We start from the raw sequence: 6,000 nt of genomic DNA, 5'->3' as shown, positions 1-6,000 counted from the left end.
TTTCTCCCGCCATCTCTTTTAGTACCCTGGGATGCATTCCATCAGGGCCAGGAGACTCATCAATCCTTAGCTCCATTAGCTTGCCCAACACTACCTCTTCCGTAATAATGATTGTTTCCAGGTCCTCACCTACGTTCGTCTCTTTGTCAATTACTGGCATGTTATTAATGTCCTCCACTGTGAAGACCGATACAAAATACCTGTTCAATGCCTCGGCCATTTCATCATATCCCATAACTAAATTCCCCTTCTCATCCTCTAAAGGACCAACGTTTACTTTAGCCACTCTTTTTCGTTTTATATATCTATAGAAACTTTTGCTATCTGTCTTTATATTCTGTGCTAGTTTTTTCTCATGTTCTATCTTACTTTTCTTTATAGCTCTTTTTGTAGCTTTCTGTTGACCTTTAAAGTTTTCCCAATCTTCTAGTTTCATGCTGCCTTTGGCCACTTTGTATGCCTTCTCTTTCAATTTGATAGCCTCCCTTATTTCCTTAGACCCCCATGGCAGATTACCCCTTTTCTTCCAGTCCTTCCTTTTCACTGGAATATACTTTTGCTGAGCACTTTGAAAAATTGCTTTGAAAGTCCTCCACTGCTCGTCAACTGTCCCACCGTAAAATCTTTGTTTCCAGTCCACTTTAGCCAAGTCCTCCCTCATTCTATTGTAGTCCCCCTTGTTCAAGCACAGGACCCTGGTATTGGATTTTATCTTCACACTCTCCATCTGTATTCTAAATTCAACCATATTGTGATCACTCCTTCCAAGAGGATCCCTAACTATGAGGTCATTAATTATTCCTGTCTCATTACACAGGACTAGATCTAGGATAGCTTGCTCCCTCATCGGTTCCATTACATACTGTTCAAGAAAACTATCACGGATACACTCAACGTATTCCTCCTCAAGGCTACCCTGACTGAGCTGGTTCGACCAATCTACATGTAGATTAAAATCCCCCATGATAATTGCCGTACCATTTTTACAGGCATTAGTTATTTCTTTGTTTATTGCCCGCCCCAATGTGATGTTATTATTTGGTGGCCTATAGACTACGCCTATCAATGACTTTTTCTTTTTAGAGTTTCTAATTTCCACCCAAATGGATTCAACCTCATTCTCCATCGAACCTATATCATCTCTCAGCACCGCCCTGATGTCGTCCTTGAGTATCAGAGCTACACCACCTCCCTTACCTTCCTGTCTGTCCTTCCGAATAGTCTGGTACCCCTGGATATTTAACTCCCAGTCGTGACCAACCTGTAACCATGTCTCCGTAATGGCTACCCAATCATATTTATTCGCGATGATTTGTGCCGTTAACTCGTCAACCTTGTTACGAATGCTACGAGCATTCAGGTAAAGTGCCTTTATGCTAGCTTTCTTACCCTCATGATTTCCAACATCTCTAATAATAAATCCTGAGTTAACCTTCCTTTCTGCGTCTTTCATAGTCTGCCTTGAACTTAAACCCTCCTGCACACGTTAGCCTGCTGCTTACCTTTTTATTTATCATCATACTCCCTGTTGTTATCCCTCTCCCTTCCCCCTGAGTCACTAGTTTAAAGTCCTAGAGACCACCCTATTTATCCGTTTCGCTAGAACACTGGTTCCAGATTGGTTCAGGTGGAGACCGTCCCATCGGTACAGATCCCCCCAGTTCCAAAACTGATGCCAGTGCCCCATGAAATGAAACCCCTCTTTCCCACACCACTCCCTAATATTCTTATCCCTAAGCCAATTTGCACATGGCTTGGGCAGTAATCCGGAGATTATGACCCTCGAGGACCTGTTCCTTAATTTCGCTCCTAGTGCTTTATAATCCCCAAACAGGTCCTCCATCCTAGCCTTGCCTATGTTGTTAGTCCCAACGTGGACCACAACAACTGGATCCTCCCCCTCCCGCTCCAATATCCTTTCAAGCTGGTCAGAGATGTCCTGCACCCTGGCACCGGGCAGGCAACACACCATGCGGGACTCCCGATTCAGCTTGCAAAGGATACTATCTATCCCCCTAATTATAGAATCTCCTATAACTACCACTTGTCTTTTTGCTCCCCCCTCTTGAATGGCCTTCTGCACCATGGTGCCATGGTCAGTTGGCTCATCCTCCTGGCAGCCCTTTTCCTCATCCACACAGGGAGCAAGTATCTCGTACCTGTTGAATAAGGTCAAAGGCTGAGGCTCCTCCACTCCTGAACTCAGGATCCCCCTACCTGCCTCACTTGCAATCAGACCCTGTTGTCCCTGATCACTAACTGAATTTGAATTACTTAATCTACCAAGTTGTGACTGCCTCCTGAAACAAAACGTCCAGGTAACTCTCCCCCTCCCGGATGTGCCGCAGTGTTTGAAGCTCAGATTCCAGATCATCAACTCTGAGCCGGAGTTCTTCCAGCAACCAACACTTGCTGCAGATGTGGTCACTGCTGTTCACAATGGGGACAGCCAGCTCCCACATCATACAGGGGGAACCGTTCCTTTAAAACAACATCCTTACCGCTTGAGTCCAGACAGACAGGCCCAAGTGAAAGCAGAGATCCAGTACATGCTGGAAAACAGTTTGATTGAATCTAGTCAGAGTAGCTGGAGTGTGCCAGTAGTTCTAGTACCTAAACCTGACGGGTCAACCCGATTTTGTATAGATTATAGAAAAGTCAATGCTGTAATGAAGGCAGACTCCTACCCAATTCCGCATTTAGAAGACTGCATCAACAGAGTAGGTAGGCAGCGCTGGGTTTCTTACCAAGATCGACTTGTTAAAGAGATACTGGCAAGTTCCTTTGAGTCCTCGGGCCAAAGAGATATCAGTTTTTGTAACACCTGACGGTCTTTATCAGTGCCGGGTGATGCCATTCATCTAAAAAATGCCCCAGCAACTTTTCAAAGATTAATGAATCAGGTGGCAGCCAGTGTTCCCAACTGTAGTATATCATGATGATGTACTAATATACAGTAACACTTGGGAGGAATTCTTAAACCAATTAAACTTTTGTTTAAAAAGTTACAAGCCACGGAATTAGTGGTAAATTTGGAAAAAAGTGAATTTGGAAAGGCACCTCGGACACATAGTGGGGCAAGGTCAGGTATTGCCAAAAACGGAAAAGGTGCAAGCCTTCATGGAGTTCCCTATCCCTAAATCTAAAAAGGAAAATAAAAGATAGCGTTTTCTCAATTTCCATATTTTTCATTGTAATGAAACGCATTTCGGGAATGGCGTTTAATTTCGCCAGGGCGGAGGTGTCATGATACTGTTTTTTTTTGGGAAATATGCGGTGTGTCTTTAAGACAGCAAAGGTTCAGTACTGCTTTAAGGCAGCCTCAGAAGTTACCAAGTGAAAGTGCATCTGGATTGCCCTGGATACAACCATACAGAGAGGGAGAAAAAGCTAGCTCCAGAGACCAAGTGAAGGTGCATCTTGGTTGCCCTAGATACAACCTTTCAGAGACAGAGAGCAGGATATACAATGTTGCCATTTAACTTTGAATCTAGCTGATAAATAACTGGCTTTTGGCAGAGACAGTTGAGAGACAGACACTGACAAGGCTGGGCCAGCATGAACTGAAGATATCTCTCAGTTAATTTAAACTGAAGGAATTGAATTTAGACTGATTATTTTTACCCCGTAAAATTCTAAAAGTTAAGCCAGATTAATTCTTTTGAAAGTAGTTGTGAGTTGTTGATCTGCTGTGGTCATCGCTGGAAGGAAGAGGAGTTTGAAGCTTTGGATGTTGGACTGGATTCCCAAATTCCTCATGGGACCTTGGAAGATTGCGAGTGGACTTTGAATCAGAGGACTATTCGTCAGGAAGCGTAAATCTGCAAGGACTTTGTTGTTACTTCTATTTTTAACTGTTGTTTTATCTTAGTAGTGTTTAATATTTTAGTTTTTTCTAATAAACAGTTAATTTGTTGATGTCTAAAGATACCTGGTTTGGGTTCGCCTCATTCGGGGGTTAATAGCTTGTTCAATTCGGCTGTGGCTTTCTGTGAATTGGGAAAGCTACAAGTGATATGTTATGCGACCTGCGGAGTGATGGAACTGAATGGACAGTGTTGTCCTTACAGTCTGGTCTAATCCAGCCCTTTAAGAACTTCCATAAATAGATACATAGAATCATTTTTATTTTATTTTATTTCATCTTAGTTTGTTCAGTTTGCTTACCCACTGTTTTTTTTCATGTTTGTACTTGCGGCTGTTCAATTTCCAGTCCGTTAACACCCTATCTGTACTAATGCTTTGTCTTTCAACTCACCATTGACATATTGTTTGCCTTTGCTCCATAACCTTCTGGTCAGCTATTCTGTGACCTTGTCCTATCTGCAGCTTCTCCTTTGTTATCTCTTGCTCCACCCCCGCTTTACTTGCTTATAATCTTTTACATTTCTAATATTTGCCAGTTCTGAAGAAGGGTCACTGACCTGAAACGTTAACTCTGCTTCTCTCTCCACAGATGCTGCCAGACTTGCTGAGTATTTCCAGCATTTCTAGTTTTTATTACATAGAATTGTACAGCATAGAAGCAGGCTGTTCAGCCTTTTGAGTCCATGCCGGCTCTCTGCAAGAGCAATTTAGCTAGTCCCACTCCCTTGCCCTTTACCCAGAACCCTGAAATTTCTTTTCCCTTCTGATGCTTATCTAAGTCCCTTTCGAAAGGCATACTTTTTAATAAAAGATGCCTGAACAGTAAAGGGGAGTGGAATTTTTTGTGTTCTTCTCAGCCTTCCATTATCCCCTTCTCTCTTCATTCCTCCCTACCTTTGTTAGGTTGTTAGTTCCTGCAGATCATTTTGGCTTGCTACTTATCTTGGTACCTTTTTAGATGGATTTGACCATCCCTTATCAATATTACCCTAAAGGAACACTTGGGCTGGGATTTTACAGGCCCCCCGAGGCGGGTTTGGAGGCAGGGGGACATGGAGTGTCGTAATAGGTGGCGGGGATGGGGGTGGGGTCGGTGGAGCGGAGGACCCATCGCCTTCCCATTGCCCGGTGATCATCCTGGGGGCAAAATTAGCACGTGACTCTGAAAGGCAGAAGAAGCAAAGGTTAAGAAGTATGCAACACAGGAATTTGGCAGTGTTAAAGGGAATTTATTTAAAGGTAAGGAGTATAGTAAATAAAGCTGATGAGTTGAGGGCACAGATGGACACATGGCAACACGATATTGTTGCTATAACGGAAACTTGGCTTAAAGAGGGGCAAAAATGGCAGCTCAACATCCCTGGATATAGAGTTTTCAGGCGTGATAGAGATGGAGATAAAAAAAGGAGTGGGTGTAACATTATTAGTTAATGAATCAACAGCTTTGAGGAGGAATGGTATGTTAAATGAATCATAAAACAAGGCCATATGGGTGGAACTCAGAAATAAAAAAGGGGCAGCCACACTATTAGGAATGTACTCTAGACTGAGAAGGAGATAGAAGAACAAATATATAGGCATATTTCTGAGTGCAAAAACTTTAGGACAATAATAATTGGGGATTTCAACTACCCCCAATATCAATTGGAATACAGTGTGAAGGGCACAGAGGTGACAAAATTCTTCAACTGCATTCAAAAGAACGTTTTTAGCCAGCACATAACAAGCCCAACGAGAGGGGGTGCAATTATAGATTTAGTCTTAGGAAATGAAGCTGAGCAACTGGATGACCATTTTGGAGCTAGTGACCATAAGAGTTTTAGCATAAACATGCAAAAGGACAAAAATAAAACAGGTACAAAGGTTCTAAATTTGGAGAAGACAAAGCAAGGCCCAGTCCCTGCAAGCCGCACCTGACGTGTTACTCGGAAGCTACCACTAGGTGCTGCCACGCCCGGTCGGAATTCCCCACCCTGACCGGAGATATCGGGTACGAGGCCCCGCCCCCTCACAGGCAGTCAGGTCCGAGGCACCGCCCCCTCCCAGGCAGCGTCGAGTCCGAGGCACCGCCCCCTCCGAGGCAGTCGGGTCTCAGGCCCCGCCCCCTCCCAGGCAGCGTCGAGTCCGAGGCCC

This window comes from Heterodontus francisci, chromosome 26, assembly GCF_036365525.1.
Source record: "Heterodontus francisci isolate sHetFra1 chromosome 26, sHetFra1.hap1, whole genome shotgun sequence".
NCBI classification, from domain to species: Eukaryota; Metazoa; Chordata; class Chondrichthyes; order Heterodontiformes; family Heterodontidae; genus Heterodontus; species Heterodontus francisci.
The sequence above is the reverse complement of the archived record's forward strand: the minus strand, read 5'-3'. Positions refer to the sequence as shown.